Genomic DNA, 24412 nt, shown 5'->3' with positions numbered 1-24412 from the left:
CTCCCCATTTTGGTGACTGATTCACTACATCCCTTAAAATTTCTTAGGAAATGGAGGTAGTCTGTGTCAAAGAATAATCTTTTGTACATTTTCCATTTTTTTCCCAGTTTGCAGCTCATCTGAGCAAGTCAGATGAGAGTTGCCTCAATGCTGCACTGGTTCATCTAATTTTTATTATTCATATGATTTTTTAAAATTCTAATTCAATATTGATTTAGGTGTTTGCCCCAAGAAGCTGATGGTATGACAGTATAAGCTGATTCAGAAATGAATTCCCAGTTTCTTCCTGTCAGGATATGTTCAGGTTAATTTTTAAAATGATACTATTTAAGGTTTGCCATGTCTGATGTCTCTGGATTCTCTCCTTGAATAAATATAATGAATATTATATTTGACTGAAAATGCCTTTTAGTCCCTATTCAGATGTGTTTTCACTATCTTCTCCAATGGTTACCTTTTCATTGAATTCACTGAATATTAAAGTGTCTTAAATATTGAATATTAAACTGACTTAATTGGGAATGCCTTATCAGATATTTCATAGAATTTCCCTTCATCATCCACAACAGAAGTTGGCACATAACTGCAGTTATCTTCATGGTAGTCTTTTTAAAAATGCTTGTCATGAACATTCCGTTAATCATGTTCCTTGGCATTTCTACAAGCCAACTCTACAACTCCCCATTCTGACTGTTTGTTGTTGTGGCATTGGTGGTTGTGTGTGGCCACTGTTGTGTCTATCCTCCCACTAAGTCTATCTCCTTTTTTTCCTTTAGTTTCATTTATGGTGACTTTATCGGAGTTGATATCTGGCTCAGCTCTTCTAGAGGTTCCCCCCTCACTTTTCCCCAGATCTTTTAGAACAGAAAGGATAAAGTCATTTATCATTGATAGAATAATTGTATGATTCTGAACACTCTCTGCACCCTCTTTCTACCAGTATCTCTAGACGGGGAAAGAGAGGGCAGAGTAGATGGCCATTTTGCCTTTTTCTTTGTCTCATAGATTGCCATAGAATTAATCACCAAGTGGTCATCCTGTGGAGGCTCATACTTAACTCTGCCCCTCATTGGATGGAAGACACTGTCCATTTCTAGGACTCCTTTTTGTCACGGTAGAACCTTATAAAAGCTTGCATCATTCTGGAATGGCCTTTGGGAACTGGGGTCAGCTTCTTGCCCTGAGGAAAACTCTCAGCAGAGTGTTTGGTTGTAGCTAATGAGAGATACATATGAATCCCTCTGAAGATAGTGCCATGTGCCTTTGGCTTCTGTTCTGTGCATCTTTATGTATTAAATATTAGCTCATAGGGTAAGGGTCCTTAATTTTTTTATGCATTGTGGACACCACTCAGGCACTCTGGTGAAACCTATGGACCCTCTCTCAGAATCATGCTTTTATTGTGTAAAATAAAAGAGAACCACAAAGGAATTCAATTATGTTGAAATATAATGACCAGAATATTAGAAAAGCAAGTAGTCTGACTGGAAGAGCATGGAATTATCTGATAAGATTTCTTAATATTGTTTTCCCAATTTTGACTGTTACAGATAATTGTGGGCTTTCCTTTCAGATGTTTCATGTTAATCCCCAACTCTTTCCTTAGCCCTTCCCACAATATGCTTAAAATACCAATTCATTTCATTTTTACAACTAGACTTGTTCGAAGTGGGAATAATTTTTTTTTTTTTTAAGGTGGAAAGGGTGGGCATAAGAAAAGATCCTAGGAACTCATGTAACTTATTTTGGCACATGTGACTGAGGTCTTCCAGGGGTGGTCACTTTCAGTTGTGATCTCCCCGGACTGTAGGAAACTTCCCCTCCATTCATTCGCCCATAAACAAATATTCGGTACCTGTCATGATTCCAAGCGTGGTGTTATGGATCCACGTTGAGGCCGTTGCTGCCGTAGATTTATGCATCGTAACTGACCCTCCTTTGACTAAAAAATTGTCCTGATGGATGTTGACTTGAAAGTCCCTTGCATTGAATGCCCAGGAATAATACAAACTCCTGACAGCAAAGTCACTGCATCAAGGACTGACAGCGACTATAACAGTGATTCTTAGCATCTTAGGCAGGTGAGCAGAGAATTCTTGTGCCAGACACAATCCTCACTAGGAATTGCTCGAGGACTCTCTGAGATATAAGGGGTCATGATTTTTAGTTTTCAAGGACAGTGGGAAAATAGGACCACACTGTATTACTGCAAATTCACCTTTTATAGTGTGATTTTTATTAGGACTAAATTGAGTGGATTAGCTGCATATTAGATTAAATATATGAGTGACATTTTTTGATCATTTTGGATATGGACATCAGTCATGTATTAAAATGTATTGTTTCCGGAATAGTAATAAAGAACTCCACCATCTTGTCCCTGACCCACAATTATGTTTGTTTTTTTCTTAAAAAAAAAAAAAACTTTGGTGTAATGTATCCATTAAAAAATCTATATTTGTCCTCTCTACCATCCATTTATATATAAGCATACAATATTCAAAAGCAATTCTAGTTCCTCTATCCTATATCGTTAATTAGTAAATGGATTGGCTTTGTTATGCAATAGCTATCTCTCCCATTTGTAGAACTTTGAGTCTGCTTCTCTGCTCTCCAGTGGCTTCTTCCTCCCTGAGACACACCGATGGCCTTACTTTCCTGGGAATCTCCTCACTTCCGTGCCTGTCCTGCTGCCCTATTCTCCCGGAGCCCAGTTGGGTTTCTTAGAAACCAGAGAAGTAAAATGCTCACCGTGAGTGAGCTGGTTAGTGGTCACCTGCCTTCAAGTTGGAGGAGGCATTTGCGAGTGCTGTGCACCCTCAGCTCTCCAGCTAGGACGTTCCTAGGGCAGTCTTGCCTTAGAGAGCTGACTTACAGATCAGCCACACTCTGGACGTGCTCACTTAGCTCCCGGAGTTCTAGGCATTTCATGAAATCGAGGATCCCATTTACATAACTTAAAGCTTCCTGCTGTGAGACTTCCTTTGGGGCTATTGGAAAGAGGGCCGAACCCTTAACTCAAATCCTGGCTTTGTTCCTTGATGCCTTCAGAACCTTTGATAAGTGACTCCCCTTCCCTTGGTTTGTCTGCAAAATGACAGTTTATCTAGATCAGCTGGAATGATCTCTTAACTCTCACTTAATAATATTATGTTAGAGCTTCAAATGATTTACTCCTAATAACTCACCCAAATATTGGGGGCCGAACATCCCCCTTTTCTCCAAAAAAGCAAACTCCTTGAGGGTAGCAACATTCTTTTGTTTGTTTGTTTGTTTGTTTTTCCTAGTCCAGTGTCAGACAACTAGTGGTCTCTTCATGCTTAGTGATTAGTTGCAAAAGAAAGAACATTGTCATGTTTATTATGATTATAAAACCTGCCCTTTATTTGGGACTTCAGTGCTATGCAGACCATCGGTTTTGTGATCTTCCCTTCAGCCCTGTGAAATTAGCACCAAAGTCACTTTCTCAGATAAAGAAACAAAGGTTTAGGAAAGTCTTAGTGTCTTCTAGTCCCACCCCCTCTAGACTCCTGGGTCCAAGTCTTGTCACTACCTCAATCCACACTGAAGTGTTCTGATAATAGCTAATTGGTCATTAGGTACTTAGTACCTTGTTATCAATGAATCAACAAGCTTTTGTTGGGGAAAACTGTGGGAGGTTTTGTTGGCTTTGCTTTTTTAAAGGGGGCATTAACTCCCTGGTTTTTCCCTGGGGCCATCTCTGGGAAATCTGTCCCCAACTCAATAAACATTTATTAAGCTCCTACTATGCGGACCTGGGGAGGCAAAGAAAGGCAGGAAAAGACTTTCCTTTCTAGGAACTGACAGCCTAATGGGGCAGGCAACATAGGACCAGCTATCTAGAAAGAAGCAGAAATACATACATATGCACATGTACATACATAGGTATATATTTGAGTATATATGTATGTATGTGTGCGTATATAATATATGCATGTATGGACACACATATATACATTCATACATACATGCACATACCTACATAATTATAGATAATCACACAGCAAAGGCACTAAATTTAATGAGGAGACTTTTTGATAGAGGTAGGACTTTAGGTAAGAGGGAAGCCAGGAGGCAGAGATAAGAAGGGAAAGTGTTCGAGCCAAGGTGGATAGTCAATGAAAATACCCAGTATCCGTAGATCTCATACCTTGTGAGAGAAAATGCTGAAGGCCAGTATTACTAGATCAAAGAGTACCTTGTTGGGGAAGTGGGGTGAGGGAGGGGGATGTAAGGTAGGTAGGAAAGGTCTTTAAGAGCTAAGCAAAGCATTTTATGTTAGATCCTGGGGAGCATTTGAGGATTTATAGGAGCAGAGAGCAGTGAGAGACTTGGCTAGATTGTTCCTTAGGAGGATTACTCTGGCAGCTGAATGGAACCAGCAAGCATTTGGAATATTTGGTTATTGATGAGGACCTGCCCCAGGCTGGTTACAGGGTCAGAGGTGAGAAAGGGGGTCAGGTGCCTATGAAAGATCTTATGAAGAGAGAGTTAACAGGACTTTGCAGCAGTTTGGATATGAGAGAGGAGAGAGAAGGAGGAGTAGAAGGTGACTGGGAGAATGGGAAAGATTTGGAAGGTAGGCTGGGAAGATAATTACAGATGTGTTAAGTTCAGTATGTCTACGAGATGTCCACTTCAACATTTCAGATAGTTGGAGATGCAAGACTGTGGGTCAGGAGAAGGTTAGAATGAACTGCATACTCTAACTTATTTTTTCTAATAAAATATATGCTCAAGTCTTGAACCTCTTTTATCTGTTAGATACTTATGAGAATTAAGACATTTATTAGAAATAGGTGACCAACAAAAAACAGAAAACGGAGTAGTTATAGAGATGGAAATGGACATTTTGGGACATAAAGAACAGTCAAGTTTTGTTAATATTTTAAAACACAACATGAAGTGTTGGAGTGCATGGCCAAGGAAAATCCTGATGTTTAAAACGTCTCTACCCTCAGTCTTTTGTTACTGGTACTATATTGGTTTAAACTCATCATCTAGGGAAACCTTAGAGGTTAAAAAGAAGTCACAAAAAATGCAGCTTGGGATGGGGGTGGATGAAGTGCTCAGGGAAAAGGAACTGACTCACTTACTTTTGATATAGTAGTAAGATCCTCAGTTGTCTTTTAGAATTGTTGGGTACGGCTGTTTTCCTTTCCCCTCCCCCACTGACTTCCTCCCCAACTGGCCATCAGCAGTGTGGTATCTTACAAAAGCCAAGACCTCAGCCATTGCCTGGATTTGATCAAAGAATCTATCACATGAAAAATACTTTGAAAACTTTAAGACCCTGTGGTCATACTGTAGTTGTCCCTGTTGTTACAATTGGCCATGCCCAGACTCACATTGATATCCAAATTTCTCCTTTGATAATACTACAAGTAAGGGGCCATGTGCATGCAGTGTCTGAGCTCTCCATGAAACAAACATACCTAACGAAACCCAGCAGTTCATTGACTCCAGTGATTATTGGAATTTGACCTGGTGGGTTAACTTTTCACTAGGACATGAATTTCAGAGCACATATCAAGGAACATTCCTATAAGAGTAGATAGTTCAGAGTAAGGGGTGACCATATTTCAAGGTTTTAAGTGAAACACAGGATTCAGTATTGCAAAGACTTGCTGCTTCTTCTTCCTTTCTTAGCTGAGGCCTTCACCTAAAGTTTTTCAAGAACATCTAGAAATGGTAGTGGCACTCGTATGATCAATTTCATATTATTTCTGAAAATAATATTTAAATTTATAGTCTATATGGTGATGACTATAATTAATGTTAATCCTGTTTCATGTTGTGTTTTAAAATATCAACAAAACTTGACTGTCCTTTATGTCCCAAAATGTCCATTTCCATCTCAATAACTACTCCGTTTTCAGTTTTTGTTGGTCAAATATTTCTAATAAATGTCTTAATTCTCATAAGTGTCTAACAGATATAAGAGGCTCAAGACGAGCATATGGTTAATTACAATTATTGTTAATATTTTTATTAGAATATATTTACTCCTAAATATGTAGAAAGGAACCATTTATTCTTAGAAAGGTAGAAGATATGAGCAAGATGAAAAATAATGTATTGTTTCATCTAACATTTTTAAAAATATTGAATAGAAGAATATTAGGTGTGGGTTTAAGAGAGAATGTAAAGACCTAGCCATCATCATTTTACAGATGAGGAAACTGAGTCAGTCCAGAGAGGAGGTGTAACTCCCCTAAGGTTACAGAGCTATAACTTGAACCCAGGACGGCTGTATTCAGACCCTACACTCTTTGCACTGTACCTTGCTGCTTGAATATGGATGGTGTAGTATAAGTCATTGTTATCATGTAAACAAATTCCAGTTACTTAATTCACAATTGCTTTGTAAATTTATTGAGGACAGAGACTTTATTTCTTCTTTTTTACTTTTCTTTATATCCACGGTGCTTGACAAATAGGAGATATGTGCTTGTTGACTTGACTGTCTCCACTGTCTGCCCAGTCCAGTGCTGCTATCAGACACTAGCATTAGATACAGTGCTTGGGCATGAAGCAGCAACCTCTATCCCTACCTTGATTAGTGAGTGCCATGTATTGCAGGGGATACAAAAGAGAATGACATTCTCTACTTTAAAGGAACTTCAGTTTTAATGGGGAGACAACCATTACGTAGATAAGTATTTACACAATAGCTATAAGAAGATGAAACACAAAGTGGTGGAATTCCATATAGTTAGGGAGAGTGAACACTTTCAGCTTGGGAAATAAGGAAAACCTTCTTGTAGAAGGTCCTTTGACTGGGTCTGGAAGGAAGAGAGGGGTTTTCTGAGTGCACATGAGAAAGGCATGGATTCCAGGCATGGGGATCAACCATTGCAAAGTTGGCATGGCATTTGTGAGGAACAGAGAGGGCTAACTTGACCAGATTGCAGAGTTGGAAGCAGTGGCAACATGCAATAAGATTGGGAAGATCAGTGGATGCCAAGTTATATAGGATTTAAAAACTAAATAGAGGGATTTATATTTTGTCCCATTGGATTGATTAAGTAGTAGAGTGACCTGCTCAGATTGTGCTAAAGAAAACTTACTTTGGCAACAGCAGAGTGGAGTAGAGAGTTGGGGAGGAGAGGGAACAGAGACTTGAGGCAGAATGATGGATCAGGAGGCTCATGCAGTAATCTAGGTGAGAGATAACCAGGGCCTGAGCCAAAGTGGTGGCTGTGTGCGGTAGAGAGTAAGGGTTAGATGGAATGAATGTCACAGAGGGAGAAATGGTGAGATATGGTCACTTGAAAGGCAGGAAGAACAAAATCCAGGTAGATTACTGAACAGCAGCAGGACCTTGGCCAGAATGCAGCTAAGTCTTTGGAACTGAGATGTTTTCCCTTTTTATGGATTATTATATATTTATTACCTGTTACTTCTCTATGCGGGAAGTACATAGAAAACTTAAGTGACTTCCTGAGACAAGTATCCTAGACTCAGTTATTCAGCTTCTTCTGATTTGTAACTCCAACACCATCCAGAATGCCAGGCTATTTTAATAAATAGGTGGGTCTATGTATCTCTTTAATTTGTCTCAGTTTCCCTAGGTTCCCTTTCCATGAAGCCAAAGTCGAATTACATAATCAAAATTCCATCTAACATCCAAAACAAAAGGAAGTCTTCCTCATAAGACTAGTTGTAGAGACAGAATTTCGTGACTTATTTTTTAATGGGAGTAGCTCTTAATGCACCTACTACGAAATTGTTTAACCACCTTCTACTGAAGCGATGCATTAGGGCAAGTGAAGTAATTTGATAAGATGATTTGTAAATGCAAAAGAATACATTTATATAAATCAGATTACTTTATTGCTTTTAGAAAATATGGACTTAACCTTAAAATATATTAAAAATGATCGTTAATTTTTAAATGAAACATTTCAGAAGAAGAATGTGCTTATCAAATTAAAATCCAAAGTAAATAAAAAGTCTAGATAAATCTACTAGAATCACAAATCAGGACCAAAAAAATGAGACACTATTAGAAAATGCCTTGTAGTGTTCTCCACAGCTGGGTAGAATCAAAACCTACAGCGATTTCAGGTTGAAAGCATATGCATATTGTAATGCATACAAGAAGTATTTTCATCAAAGTATATGGAGTAAAGCCTAGCATAATTAATAATGAATAACGGAACACTGACTTGACCCTCTGCACATATCCCTCTTCCTGAAGTAATTTATAGAGAACAAATAGCTACTGGTCAATTTATTCTTAAACAGAGTCTGATTTTCCTGGATTGGTTTCTAGTGTGTGGTTTTTGTAGTTGATGTTTGGTTGTTTTATTTATTTATTTTTTTACTGGTCATAAGCTTTTGGTGCTTTTAGTTCACGTACTAACTTGGGGAAGTGTCTCTTCAGAGCCTTTTCTCAGCAGGCTGTTTTCTTTGGTGCTGATGATCTGGTGACTTCTGGAAGGCAGAAGTAGCCTCAGAGCATGTGGAGAGAAATCCAGAGTTGATTATATCATAAATTGCTGTGGGAAGCTTTCCATGGCTTTGGGAGTCAATCCTCTGCATCTTTCCTTAGGGTTCCATTTCATATTCACTCTTCTCTGTCTCTTTGGCTTCCAAAGAATCTTTGTGATGGCTTCTTGAGAATAAGAATCTCTAGCATTATCAACAAAGCAATAATAACCATAAAATAATGCCATTCTTTCTGGTGTAAAATATCTATATCCTTTTAGATATAAATCTACCTATCTATATCTATATATCTATCCTTGATCTCTGGTCCTGGAGATTCCACTTTATCTAAAGACTAGGAATATGATACTGTTCCTTCTAAAAAGTAGTTAGAGACATCAGTTCGGTCGGCTGTCTTCCAAACAAGATGGTGGCTGAATTTATGACTTAAGCATTTTGCAGTCTGGTCTAAAGCCTTTCCAAAAGTGACTTCCATTTGATAAAACTATATTTGATAACATCTAGAGTAAGGAATTGGAATCTTCCTTAACAAAGTGAGGAGAGGGTAATTCATAGATTATCTTGATTTTCCAGTTTGGAGGCACTTTGCCGTTAGGGAAAGGACATTTAATAGACTAACAACAATTTGAGTTTGAGGATCAGTATTTCAAGCAGTCTTCTGGATTGTGCAATGTGAGGGGACAGTTGCTTAGTGTAAAGGATGGTTATTAGGGGAACCCTTCCGCTAATCACAAATAATGACTGCACTAGAAGGAGAATACTTATGGGTGCCCTCTAGCCTGAAGATCTGAGATCAAAGATCTATCATTGAAATTCATTTCGAGTAGTTTGTAATGAAGGTACTTAGCATGACTTGAAATATTCAGACACTTTTGCATTCGTCTACTAGGCCCTTGCAAAAGAATACATTAAATAATTTACATGAAAAAGCATCTCAATATCTTTTATCATTACCTGGTATTATGTTATGAAGTATATTTTAAAGGTAACATGTTTTGTGAATACCAAGTAATATTACTTATTATTATCATTTTCATTGGTCTTATGAAGAACAGGAAACTATCTGTTGTGTCATGTTGGATTCTTTGAACCCAAAATACTTGATTTTTAGGAGTTTCCAAAATACAAAAGCTTTAAAAAATTTTTATTGCATCGGAATTAACATATATTTTGAGGTTATCTGAACAGAAAAATCATTTTTACCGACGTTTGTGATGGCTATCTACTAACTGGAAAGTTAAGTTGAAGGAATGTTTGTAAAAATATTTGTGTAAGAGTGACAATGATTCAAGTTTATTTATAGGAACGTCACAGTTACACAACCATATTTGATGATATTTGTCCATTCCTGTGGTAGGTAGGCAATGACCATTCATCTTTAAAATTGGTACATGTTCATGTTAGTAAAGGAAAAGGACATTATTTGAGGGTTGAAGAAACAATGACAAAGTGATGAAAACAGCTGATAGAATTCATCTTTTGGGTAACTTTTGGGGGGGGGGGTTAGATCTACATAGTCATTCAACAAATAGTTTTGAAGTTCCTAGACCATATATACATATATATATATATACATATACATATATGTATGTATATATAGATATAGATAACTATTTTAAGAGTACTCCATATACTTCTTTATAAGTCACTGAAAATAAATCCTCATGAACTCCAGTTTCAAATTCTTTGAGGCTTCAAATGATTTACCTTCTTATTACTGGACGAGAAACACTAGGACCTCCCAAAGAGAGGGTTGGTATGAGAGTCAGAAGACCTGAGTTCGACACGTTTCTCTGTGATATGTACAGATTTCGTGTTCATAAGCAAATCACTCAATTCCTGTGGGCTAGGCATAAATCTCATGTATGGAGGTGATGGAATGCTGTTGTGCTTTATGACAAAAATCTGGGAAGACTTATATGAACTGATGCAAAGTAAAGTAATAGAACCAGGAGAACAGTTCGTACAGTAACAATATTGGAAATTGAGAATCAACTGTGAGAAAAGTGGTTGACTGCCCATCTCCAGACAGAGTGATAGAAAGACTCAGAAAGCCTTCTCCTTTCCTTTCCTTCCTTCTCCTTCCCTCCTCTTCTCTCTCTCTCTCTGTCTCCCCCTCCCTCCCTCTCCGTCTCTGTCTCTCTTTTTTCCTTCCTTCCTTCCTTCCTTCCTTCCTTCCTTCCTTCCTTCCTTCCTTCCTTCCTTCCTTCCTTCTTTCCTTCCTTCCTTCCTTCCTTCTTTCCTTCCTTTCCTACAGTGATCCATAATATCAATAATAAGGTCAACAGTGGTAAAGGTAATTCCTACACAAATGAAATTGTAGACCTTTCAAAGTATTTATGAGTCAAGAAAAGAATTTATAGCAAAAATTTCACCTATTACTTGTAAAGTTTCATGAAATTATTCTGTGTAGAAACATTATTAAATTTGCCTTCTATATTCCTTGATATCTAATTACATTACTTAAAAATGAATATGCTGATTTTGGCAGGTGTAGGATAAAACCATGCATATAATAAATGCATAACACATTCTTGTTGATTTTGTTTCCATGAATCTTAGCTTATAAGGAATGGTTCTGACTTATTTGCTCTTCCCCCCAAAGGGAGATCTTTGGGGGTTGTGATTGTATAGTATTGCTTTCCAGGTTGATGACAGCAATGACAAGTGAGAGTCAATCAGAAGATAGTAATTGCTGAGTAGGGCTCTGAAAATAGAAGAGAATGAGTCGATGGCTCACTTTCGACTGTGATCTAAGGCTCTCTGCCATTGCCAAAGACACACTGGATGGAGGCTAGCAACAACGCTGCATTTAGCGGTACTTCCAGTGAACCAAGAATGCTGCTGTCATAGCTTCTCCCTGATAACAGAGTTATCAGTTCATACTGAAGTCTATCCCCTGAGGTGTACAGGACATGAAAGCCCACCAACTCATAGTGTTGAAGGTGCAGTCAAATGATGACAAGCGTCCTTCATAATTAATTGGCTGTATTTATTGGATTTTCCAGAGTAGTTATTTTTATTCTTGTTCTATTTAATTAGAAATATGGACTTTACATACTTCTCTCATAGCAATTAATGTTTAATGTGGCATGTTTTAGGTGTTCTCCATCTTAGTAGCAATTGGAATTCCTATGATGTGGTCACCACATGGAAGAAGTGAGTTTTTGACCAAATCTTGGACCTTGTATTCATGTTGGCTTTTAGCCCATGGCTGTAGGGACCTATCACATGGTGACAAGTGGATCTGGAACAATTCAAATGCAGAAATGGAGCAAGTATATTTATAGTTCTAGTTCTACATTTATTAAGGGCCTACTATGTGCCAGATTTGGGAATACAAAGAAAAAAACGGAAACTTCCTCTGACATTGAGGAGCTTGTATTCTATCAAGAGAGACAATAGGCATTCATATAGAATCCATATAAAGGAAATCAATACAAGAAAATTGAACATGAGTATTTAGGGAGGGATAGAATGAGATGACTGAGAGGGAAGGGCAAATAGGGCTTCACATTTGCTTCACCTATGTCTTAAAGGAAGAGAAGAGTTCTCTGAGGGAGTAGTAAAGAGAGAACATATTTTGGGTGTATAGAATAGCCAGTAGGAAATTGGGAAATTGAATCTTGAGTCAGATTCCGGAAGATCTGCCTCTTTGCTCTGACACAATCGCATAATTGGGGTGCCTATATTACGTCAAAACACATCTTTTGGCAATTATTAAAGTCAGAAATTCTTAAAAGTTAGTTCCATTAAATAGTACCAGTAATAAGGGATTTATTAAAATAAAACGATGTTGAATTATTTTCATCTTCTTTTTCTTTGCCTCTCCCCTTGTCCCCCCTCTCCAGAGAGGTAATGATTTACCAATTTATTATGCCATTCAAGTTAAGAAATTGTAGATCTTTTACAATGGTATATTGAGTCAACCTCTCTCATTTTAAAGATGAGGAAATTTGCTCAGGGTCATAGGGCAGGGCTTTAGACTCTCAGCACAACACCTTTCCTACTGGTTAAACCTCCTTCGATTCTTCATCCATTCTTTATGTTTAGCTCACATGACCCCATTTCATTTGCCTTCCTGTGGATCTTATCTAGTCTTTCAACATCCCTTTGAAGACGTGAGCAAAATGTTTAGCTGTTGCCTTGTCAGTATATACTGTGGGGCCTGGTAGCTCCCTTGTTCTGGGCACTATGCTTTCTCTGATACTCTTTAAATTAGTACAGTGTTATCCCAAACCTCGATTCCCATCATATCAATTTTCTTTTCTTTCTGAAAATTGTCATGACCCTAAGATTACTTTTTTCTGTTGCTCAGAATGTGAGCACGTAACCACCAACTTGTCTATTTAACCTCTGTATAGTTGTCTCTACTATGATGGCCCAGCTGCTATAACTTTCTAAAATGGTGGTGACCCTACCTGGAAAGAGTGGAAATAACCAACTGATTGACAGAAAGTGGAAAAAAGACCAGTAATTCAGTGGATAAGCTAAGAACTAAGTTAGGCTATTCTCAGATCAACTATTAGAGCACCAATAGTGGGGACATCTATGGAGTAAAATTTCAGTTCTGTTAGATATGAACTGTATTATTTTATGGTGGAAATCTGGCCTTGGACAGATACAAACTAGGAAAGAGTCAAAACAGCAAAATAATCAATTGAGGTCGCTGGCCATGTTTCTGAAGAGCTGTAATCACGTTTTGATGTTGTAAGATGAAGAACTCAGAATTTTCACTGAATAACGGAAGGCTGTTATTAGGAGGAAGTGGAGGGAGAGACTGGCCAAGTCTGGGGAGGGAAGTCTTGAGTTTGAATGCTGATTCAGACACTTGATTGCTTTGTCAATCCAGGCAAGTAACTTGGACTCCCATACCTCCATTTTATCATTTATAAAATGGGGATAATAATGTTGTTACTTTAGAGGGTGGTTGAGTGGATCAAATGAGATAACGGGTAAAATACTACACAAACCTTAAGACATCATATAAAGGCTAGTTGTCATTATCGTCATCATCATGAATTATCCATGCTGAGCTCAAGGTCTGACAGTTCTTATTCAGTTGGAAAAGCATCAGGGATGAGGACATTCTGTGTCTGCTTCCTAATAACCAGGCTAGTTAAGTATGAATCAATTCATCAACGCTAGGTTGGCAACTAGGGGGTGGGGTGAATGTTTTTTTTTTTTTTTGGCAACGCATAAAAATGAGGAGAAATCAAGTATTATAGAGCATCTGTTGAGTTTGTTATGTCTGATGCCTTGTACACTAGCTAGTCAGATCTTTTTCTTCCATATGCCATTAGCAGACTACCAACTTAGACAGCAAATGGCTGCAGCTCCAGTAGCCTGATTTAGCAAATTTCACAAAATGAAAACTACACTCATCAATTGAAAAATATAAACCCATTCCTGTAAAATGTCCTGTTTTTGACACAGCTGATACATGCAAATGTTCTCGTTTTTAGAGACATTGTAAAATATTCAAAACAATGTCACTCTTCTCACTAATTTTTTAAAATAAAACATTTTTCATAAAAAACATGTTATGTTAACATAGAGTGGGATTTATAGTATTTTAAATGTATTAATCAATAAATATTTTAAATTTTATCAATTTCAGTTTAAAATACAGTAAACATTAATGGAAACAATTCACAGATACAAAAGTTTTTTGAAGCCCTTAGCAAATTTTAAGAGTATAAAAGGATCCTGTGACACAAATGTTGGAGAGCCACTGGCTTCAGGACCCTTCCTCTCCAGTGGCTTCCCATTGCCTCTAAAATAAAATCAAACCACCTTGTTTAGCTTTTAAAGACCTTCTTTTGTTTTTCTCTACCTTTCTTTCAAACTCCCTCAGCACACTGCAGTTCAGGCCCAATGACCTCTAGAACTCATTCCCACTAGATACTCCACCCCTTATTTCTGTTTCTTTGCAGTGGCCATTCCGCACCCCCCCACCCCCCCAAGGTCTGGAATGACCTCCATCCTCACCTCTGCATTGTAGAATCCTTCTCCTCTTTCAAGATGTAGCTTAAGAACTTTTTATGTATGGACCCCTTTAGCAGTCTTGGTGGTGTCTTTTCAGAATAATATTTTTAATGTGTGAAATAAAGTACAAAAGATTACAAAAGATGCTAATTGTATTAAATACAATTATCAATTTTTAAATAAAAGTTCTTGGGTCCAAAGTTAAGGAACTCTGGTCTACATAAAGCCTTTCCTGATCCCCCCCAAATGCTAGCACTCCTGACAAACTACCTTGGAATAAATGACTTTATTCTTTTGATTTTTTTCTGCTTATACTTAAATATGTCCTTGGCATCTTGCCCTCTACAATGTCAGCTCCCTGTGATTAGAGCTTGTTCACTTTTCTGCATTTGGATTCTCAGGGCTTAGCACAGTCCCTGGAACATAAAAGTTTCCTAATTAATATGTATTGATTAATTTATTGATACTAACATATTCTACAACTGAGGCAAACAGAGGTTGAGTGATTTGCCAAGACTCACAATTTGTCTAAGGCTGTATTTGAACTTGGGTCTTCCTGACCGCAGGTCCTGGGTTCTCTTCTTTGCATCACTTAGCTTTCTCACCAATTATCAACTTGGGACTAGATAAGTAATATGGATATCTGTGTCAACAATTCTTGGTCATCAGTATGTAGCATTCCACACTCAACACCTGTCTGTTGCTCTAGTTAGAACAAGGTTTCTTGGTCTGTAGATGGTCTATCAAATTATCGAAAGCAGGATTTGAAGACAATGGTCTAGTGTAATTCTTCTTCATGGCAGCTGTAACTCCTCTATAGGAATGCCTCATGAAATACTCCTTCCCCATAGATCATTATTGAATTCCATATATGTTACTTATACTATAGTGTTGGTGGTGCAGCAGATATAAGCAGGAGATCATTGTACCTGGAGTTGGGAAGACCCGAGTTCAAATCTGAATTTAGATACTTATTAGCTGTGTGTCCCTGGATAAATTACTTAACTGTTGTTGACCTCAATTTCTTCATGTTAAATGAAATGTAATAACACTTTCCTCCCTATCATTTGACTCCTAGTTTTGTCCAAGTTGTTTAATAGACCTCAGTTTCCAAATCTGTACAAAGTGGAAGTTGGACTAGATCAGAGATTTTAAAAAATCTCTTTATTTATTTTGTAAAATATTTCCCAATTAAATGTACCAAGTTTTAGGGATTATTTTTAAACATTTTGAGTTCAAATTTTTCCCTCTCTCTCGCTTTCTTGAGAAGGCAAGCAACTTGATATTGATCATACCTGTAAAGGCATGCAAAACATTTTCCATGTAGCCATGTTGCAAAAGAAAACACAAACAAAATAAAAAAATAATGAAAGCTAAAACAATTGCTTTAATCTGCATTCAGAGTTCATCAGTTCTCTCTCTGGAGGTTATAGCTGTTTTTAATCTCTGCTCCTTGAAAATTGTCTTGAATCATTGTATTAATTAGAGCAGTTCTTTAATAGTTGACCATCCTTACAATATGGCTGTTATTGTGTACAGAGTTCTCCTGGGGCTGCTTCCTTCACTTTGAATGAGTTAGCAGAGGTCTTCCCATGTTTTTCTGAAGTTCACCTTTTCTTCTCATCATTTCTTATAGTTCACTAGCATTCCACCACAATCATATACCACAACTTGTTCGGTCATTTCTCAATTCATGGGCATCCCTTCAGTTTCCAATTCTTTACCACCACAAAATTGCTGATATATATTTGTATATATTTCCTTTTTATTTGACATCTTTGGGATACATTAGGTCAGAGATTCTTAACCTCAAATCATTAAGAAACCTAGGAACTAGGATGGAAAAATCTATATTTTTACTAACTTCTAACTCAACTAGAGCATTTTATTTAATTATTTGAATGTGTAATTCTGAGCAGGGGCCCAGAGATCTGACAAGATTTCCCCAAAGGGACCAGCCATGTCACAATGATGATAAAGAAGCCCATTCTCATACTACAGAGTTTTTATGAACATGAGAAGATGGAGGCTAGCAAATCCCAGCTCTTTGATTTCGCTGTTATTGTCTTTAGATGAATAAAATCAGTTACGCAGTGGATGACAAAGGAATCCCATTCCATTGCAATCAAGATATAGTTTTTATCCTTTCCAAGTTCATGGACCCTCTAAAATCCATCTATAAACCCATCCATAAAAGTGCAGGGCTGCTAAAGGGCTCAATCCCATCTCAATTGATCTTCCGGTGCTTTAGATCTTAGCCATGGCAGAGTAACATGCTAGCAAGTTAATGATTAAACAATGACCTGTGTTCTTCTGCAAACTGATAGTGAGCTGAGTACTTCTGAAAGCTGCAGTGAACCTTTCTGGACTTGGGTTCTCTTCTCAATTAGAGAATCATTGCTTCAGGGCATTAAATGAGACCTTCGTCTTGGTGTAGTGGTGGTGGGAGTCACTGGGGTCTCCACAAATGCCCAATTTACTAACACAAAGAGGTTTATGCATCTGTAGTCTCTGGCTCAGATTTTGTTAAACTGCAGAACTGCTATACGGCCAAATCAAAAAGCAGACCAAGCTGGTACATCAGGTAGTCTTATCCTGTTGGAAGGATGAATTTCTCAGTGTGGACGTCTCAGTAGAGGTGGGTTTGTTTATTTGATTTCAGGGAAGTTAATGGTCTTTTTCTCCTGCTTTCATAAAGTCATTTTGCCCTATGAGCAGCTGCCTAATTAGAAGGTATAAGCTGCCATCTCAAGGCCAGCGTACTTAAGTGAACAATATGAGGAGAGTACAATAATAGGAGAAATAATAGAAGAAATTAATTCTGCTACTTGATCAATGATCTGAGGCCTGGAACTTTTGCACTGTCTTCTTAGTCGTAGAGAATATCCTGAGAATTCTCCCAGCAGAGGTGATCATTCTTTCCTTTGACCTTTTATTTTTGCTCAAATTTGAGAATTTTTGATCTTTCTTTGGTACTTTCATAGTCTAATCTGCATTGTCTTATAAATCAGTTTTCTACATCTCATTCCCAGCTGTAGAACTCCAAGTGCCTTTCATTGAACGTAAGAAGGGGACACGGGAATCATCTGACTCATTGTTTTCTTTTCTCCACTAGGGGAGAAGGGAAGTGATCTGGGGGTGGGGGTGGAGGAGAATGTGTCTAACAAGATAGTGGAGATGCTGGATGCAGGGGAGAGCAGGCTTGGGGTTACAATTTGGCTTCACTGGGAAGGAAGGAGATGGAATAGTACCTGAGTAGAGTAGAAGGGTAAGAGAAAGGTTTGGTTAAGAAAGGGACTGGTGAGATTTTAGGATGTCTGTAATCAAATGGGTAAGAGACAGTGGAAATGGAATGGTCACTGTATGAAAGTGAGGTTTTAGAATGGTTGGGAAAGAGGTGTTGAAAGTAGATAGATGAATTAGCTTATGCCAAAAATGGAAGTTTCTTTTGCTCTGAAAATGGAGGAAAGGATGAGAAAATGGATGATAATACTAAGGAAAGAATGGTGAGAAAAGGACAGAGAATGGGTTTATGATTTTAGACGTAGAGGGACTTTCTCCTGCAAAAGTAAGGCAGTATCTTCTCTGCAGGACACTGGAAAGCTGTGGAGCTTACCCAGGGTCTCACAGGCAGCATACCAGAGGTTGGACTGGAACCCAAGGTTTTCTAGTTCTTTATCCACTACAAAATCGATACAACATAATTTGGGAGAGGCAGAGTTCTATGAAGGGTGTTTGTTTTAGAAAACAATAATAACCAAAGCACCAAAATGGTTGATACACTCAAGCTCACAAGAAGCTATTGAATAGAATTTGTACCCAAATATTCTGAAACTTAATCCAGCATGCTTCTAGGGAATATCTTGTATCAACCCTGAGTGACATCCATATGGCTTTGTACACTATCGGTGCTAAATAAATATTGTTTGAGTTGAATTGTATCCAGGATGGATTCCCAAATAGACACATTGTCATATTTCATTTTAAGAGAATTGTTATTTGTTGATTTGTATGTTGTCACGAAATTTAGTTTCACTCATGATACTTATCATGGTGCCCAAAATGGGGTGGTTTTTACTACTTTGCAAATTTATCTCAGTGTTTTATTGGATTATCCAGTTGGAGCAGGAGGGCATCCTCTAGCCCTGCCTCACCCAGTGGTACGTCAGATAGTAGCTGGTTATCTCTCACCATACACACCCTTATCTTTCCTCTAGCTTACCCTACTGGCCTTCTTTGTCTCCTGTCTCTCCCTGTTCTTTCTCATCTCTTCATCTGCTTCTTCTTTTCCTTCCTTTCTCTCATTAATGTTTTAGACTGGTCAGTGGCATCCATAACCATTACTTAGTTCCTGTTGCTGCTCTGGAAGAAAGTGATTATTGATCCCTGTGCCAGAGCTGTCTTTCAAATCCGTGGGTGATGGTTTCTTATAAAATATGGCAATTGGGTACCTTGTACTCTCAGTCTGTGGAATTCAGCTCCTGCTATTTCCAGTGGGTCACAGGTGGGGGCAGGGATGGAATTTTAAAAATATTCATAAAGCTGGGGTTGGTCAACATAAAATGGACACTTCCCTCCCAGCTTCGGTATTGGCTCTTTTTATTCTTTTAAAACAGCCGTGATTTTCTTGGGGGTGAATGGGTGCCCCCAACCAATGCCATGTTCCTCCCATCCTTTTATATCTTATTCTTGATGACCTGTGATTCCTTCCCCGCTCTACAAAAATGGAGGCATCCCATGGTATCCACGTTTCCAGGGTTGAAACTCCCTGAATTTAGCTGGGTTCGTCCTAAGACACATGATTTATTGTCAGGCCCACACATAAAGCCTTTTCAGCTTGGTAGGACTTGCTGACCCTTGTCCTCTATCAGTATTGCCTTTGAGAATGTAAGGACAAGTCCATGCCACACTAAAGCATCGGCTGGGCTTCAATTCTAGAACAGAAATAGTTTATCAACGTACACTTTGACATGCACCAGTATTTGTCTCAGCTATTAATTAAAAAAAATAAACAAGCAGTGAATGTTCCTGAAATAGAAGATGAAATTAATTCCTTAAGTCCTTTAAAACAAGGCATGTCTATAGTCCCAGCATTTCTTGTGAATATTTCTATAACATGGACAATGAATTCATCAGTATATCTAGATTAATATATCTAGATTGTGTCAATATAGAAAAAGACGTGTGTGTGTGTGTGTGTGTACGAGAGAGAGAGACAGAGAGAGAGACAGAGAGAGAGACAGAGAGACAGAGAGAGACAGAGAGACAGAGAGAGAGAGAGAGGAGAGAGAAACCTTGTTGTTTTCACCTTTTTGACATTTAAATGACTCACTTGAACTGATGGATCATGGACATGAATCATCTAATATTGACTACATTTTATGTTTGATTAAAAAATTTTGAATTTATCACAGCCAAATTCCCAGGAAACCAATATTTTCTCTTATTAGTACCTTTTCACCTTGATCTTAGAGAATTTCTCTGCCCTCAGATTGGTGGAGAACAGCAAGATCAACTAATCAGAAAATAATTTGAGGTTGCCCCCCAGGAGCTTTCCCTCTTTTCATCTTCTCAGCACTCACTGGAAAAAGCACCAACTAAGTAAAAAAAAATTATTTCATCTCTCATTTCTCCCCTTTCTATTTTAGGTTTGATAGTCTAAATTTTGGTGGCCAAGAAAGAGGTTTTGAATTTATAACATTTTTTCTATTGAACTAAATGCTTCCTATATCCTTTGATCAGACTCTTGTTTTCATGGAAACAGCTAATGATATTTCTGGGCTATCTGTGTACTGTAAAATTTCAGTTACCTAGAGTACTCCTCAGCCACAATTACAAGTATCAAGAACTTTCCATGTTCTGACCTTTGGAAGAAGAGGTAGATCATATATAAACAATTTATTATCAGAGATATGATAGAAAATCAACTAAGTGAGGCATGCGTAAGGTCAGTTCCATCAGAGCCAAACCTCTCAACCTGTAGGTAGCAAGGGGTGCAAAAGAAAGAACTTCAGACCTGGAGTGGGAAAGATCTTAGTTCAAATCCATCTTCCCATACTTCCTAGCTGTATGACCCTGAGTAAGTCCCTTGACTTCTGTTTACCCTACTTTCCTCAGGTGTAAAATAGGAATGATAAGGACATACTTTGTAGAGCTACAAGATCAACCGAAGTAATATTTGTAAATCCCCTAGCCTAGTGCCTGGTGTATTGTAGGCACTAATATTAATGTTTATTCCCTCCTTGACATTTATAATGCTATCTCTATATACTAATAAATGTTCATAATGATATGGAAATAATGTAATTTCTACAGTTGTTGAGTGAGGTAGTTATTTTCTCTGAGCTTGATTCTGTAAAATGAGGGGCATAATGAAACGATCCTTTAGGCCTCTTGTAGCTCTAAGCAGTGACCATCGACAGAGAGAGGGAGGGAGGGGAGAAGGGGGAAGGAGAGAGAGGGAGATTGAGAGAGAGAGAGAGAGAGAGAGAGAGAGAGAGACAGAGACAGAAACAGAGAGACAGACAGAGACAGAGAGACAGAGACAGAGACAGAGAGAGACAGAAAGAGAGAGATACAGAGAGGTGTCCACTTCCATGGGGGAGTTTCTTGCCAGCAAAAACTTGGCCAATGTGGTTACAAAGTTGTGATCCATCCCTTTCAGTCATCTTTGAAGGTTATGGCAGAAGTACTGCCGTTGGTCCCTTAGTAGCCAAGCGGGATTATATGCAGCTGACTTTGATTTGTTTAGAACCCAATTATAGAAGCCACAGGGCAGAGTCCATAAAGGCTTGACTTTCCTGTCAGGAAAGTTCTAGTCTTCCTTCTGTTATATCCTAGCTGCATGACTGGGGAGAAATCACTTAGCCTTCCAATTTCCCAAGTCTGTAAGACTTTGAAAAAGTAGAATATTATGCACACACACACATGTCTCACACACACAGACACAGACGTATAATCTGGTAGACTTTCTTCTATTGTCATATCATTTACTAAAGGATTTTGCTTTTGTGAATTATATTGATTTCCCCATAGCATCTGAGTCATGTTGCAGTTCTCCCAGGGACAAAGAGGCTTGTAGAAAGTCTGCCTTCCAAAGCATGACATATTTATGAACTCTAAATAATAAACGTACCTTCTTTGGACATGCTATTCCAGTCCCATAAATAAACATATTGCAGTTTTTTAAAATAATGGTGGTGTTGGGAAATAGACCTGACATTTGCCTCGTGGTCTCTTCTAGCAAGATATTTCTTTTTGTCAATTTTTTTTTGGTTCAGAAATACAGCCTGGCCCCCATGGTAGTTCCCAATCAATACAGCAATGAACTTGCTTAGGTTGGCATCTGACTGTATTTTATAAAATCATTCAAGTCATTCAAACAATTTAACATGTTCCTAAGGCAATTGTTTAGCACACTGACTGGCACATAAGCTCTTGATAAATGGCTGTTGATTAATTGATTGGTTGAATATGCAGCATTTTTTTTTTCCTAAATAGCATAACCCTTCCCCTCAAGTAGTTTACATTTTAATGGGGGAGGGACACATAGAAGAGTAATGAACCCTTCTATGTATAATGCAATGTACCGAGTGAGGGGGCCAATCATCTCTACATTAGATGCTTTAGAATAGTTTGGAGAACTCATTTAGCTGGAGGAGGTGGCTGTAGATCAAGGATGGCTTTACTGACAAACACATGGAATCTAGTCACCTAAAGTTTCCTGAGGATTGGGAGGGGACAGGCATAGGATAGGATGAGATCAGAGACTCAAAGTGTTTGTGAAGCTTAGCTCCATCTTTTTCAGTGGATTTGAAAGTTTGTGATAAAAGTACCACAGATAATAAATGCTAGATTTTGAATACAAGTGGCACATCTGTCTGAGTCTTAAAGCTGAACTTTGAAGGAGGAGAAAGATCTGAGAGGTATCAAGGAGAAGGCAACATGTTCTGAGTATGATGGATCCTCTGGCAAAAACAAACAAATAAATCCAAATCCAACTCCCCCCACCCCCGCCAAAAAAAAAAACCCTCTCAAAAACCAAACTAGAAAATAAAGTCGTTATTGTCATCAGTAATACCCTGCTTCAAAGATCTGTCATTTAACAGGTTAGTGTGTTCTCTACACATACAAAATGCAGTTTAGTAGATGGTTTTGAGTGTTGTTGTGATCAGCAAATTGTAACATCTTGTGATCAGCCTGGTAAAAGTCACAAATAGATGACAAAATTTCTCTTCATCTACACAATCTTTATAGAAAACTTTCTGAGTATTACTACCTTTTCCCACCCTTTACCATTTTCACATTCTACCTTATATCATACTTAGGTGTGGTTCCTAATCCTCCATTAGTACTTTGGAAGTCTGTGAATACCAGGGGTATTTCTTGTTTCATTCTCATATTAGCGCAGGGACTTGTGCCACATAGAATATGTTTGATAAAGGTTTGCTGATGAATATGTTCCCAAAGGAACTAACTCTAAAGATATGTAGAGTGTTATGTTAGTTGAAGGTCAGGTGTCTCCTAATTTTCAGAATTACAGTTTTGTTCATTTCATGATTGAAGTTCCAAAGTAGCCAAGATGTCATTTAAACGTTAAGATAAGGAAAACTTTCTAGCTGCTGAAGTGATCCCCAAATGGAATGGGCAAACATGGAGAACAGTTGAACACTGAGCACTGTCCCAAAATGTAATAAGCCATTTTGGGAGGAGATGGGTTATTTCCTCTAAAAGAGAAGGCTGGATGATCCCTTGTGGAGTATGGTCTCAAGGGTAAGGGAGGAGCATAGTGCCTGACACACCGAAGGTGCTTAATGAGTGCTTTCGTTGGCTTGATTAAAGAGGATCTCCTTTAGATCTAGGTTGGACCAGATGGTCTTGGAAGTGTTTTTTAGCTCTAAGATTCTGTGATTCTTTGAATAACAACAAAAAAATAAATTGAAACAAATCCATGCCTCTTCACAGACAGTGGGTTTCAGGAGAGCAATTGATGATTTACCTGTTGTCAGGCAAATGAAATTATTACCAGCAAGCCAAAGCTGCCGAGTTAATAACGGGCAGCAGCCGGCAGCCTCCCCTCATTCGGACGTCTCACTCAGAGGTACATCATGTTGTCCAAATCAGATCCCCTCCTTAATATTTGATGCTTCTGCGATGGAATCGCTTTCTCCCTTGAGGATGACTTATGTTTTGCCAGACATCCTGACAACACTGCAATTCTCCTTTTCCCCACATGACCTCAGCTTTTGCTCGACAAAATGCTGGCATAAAGGGTGCTTTTGTTTCTCTTTGGCCTGCCTGTGATATATTGACAAAGTGTCTGCGGGCTGAATGGAAGAGTTTTACAATATAGCCGAGAGCCGCGGGGAGGACGGCTGGACGTCTCACTTATGGTTTGGAAGGAAGTGCACTGGATAGGTCGGGAGAATGTACCATTGGTAAACACCCCCTTCCCTCCCGGATTCACGTGTCAGTACAGCAGGCTGGCTCCGGGAGCCTGCCCAGAGCCCAGCAGAGCAGAGCCGAGCTGAGGAGAGGGACAGCATCTGGAGAGGGAGCTGCGGGCTGAAAGCTTGCCTCTGCCGCCGCGATTTCCAGGCGCTGGTGTGCTTATATGGGAGCTGTTTTGAAAACTAACATGGTTTAATCCACTAACTGCATGTTGGGTAAATTCAAAACCCACATGCTCGTCCTCTTGCCGTGGAATAAGTCCCATCTGATGGACATTTTCTGTGCTTAGAGCATAGTAATGAACGTCTGACAGGCGCGACCTTTCATAAGACAACCCACACTATTGGCTTTCTGCCCAGAATAATGCTGCAACCCTATCTGTGATTGGTTCTCCCCTATCATGCATTGCTTCGCAAAGGGAAGCGACCCCTTTTTTAATAAATCTACGATGGCTGGCTGCAGTGGGCTGCACCGTAAGTATTCTGCGTGGAAGGAGGAG

At 38.6% G+C, this 24412-nt stretch overlaps 1 protein-coding gene across 11 annotated transcripts in view; it reads left to right on the top strand.

Annotated features, from left to right (window-relative positions):
• Positions 1-24412, top strand: part of MBNL1 (muscleblind like splicing regulator 1) — a 256785-nt gene that overhangs the window by 53974 nt on the left and 178399 nt on the right. The window contains exon 1 of one of the 11 annotated variants that reach the window (XM_072618699.1): positions 17605-24386. The exons of the other annotated variants lie outside the window; for them this stretch is intronic. The gene's annotated coding sequence lies outside the window, so the exon portion shown is untranslated. Of the gene's footprint in view, positions 1-17604; positions 24387-24412 lie in introns of those variants that run through there. 11 annotated transcript variants of the gene reach the window in all.

Source organism: Notamacropus eugenii, chromosome 6, assembly GCF_028372415.1.
Source record: "Notamacropus eugenii isolate mMacEug1 chromosome 6, mMacEug1.pri_v2, whole genome shotgun sequence".
Lineage (NCBI taxonomy): Eukaryota > Metazoa > Chordata > Mammalia > Diprotodontia > Macropodidae > Notamacropus > Notamacropus eugenii.
The sequence above is the reverse complement of the archived record's forward strand: the minus strand, read 5'-3'. Positions and strand labels throughout refer to the sequence as shown.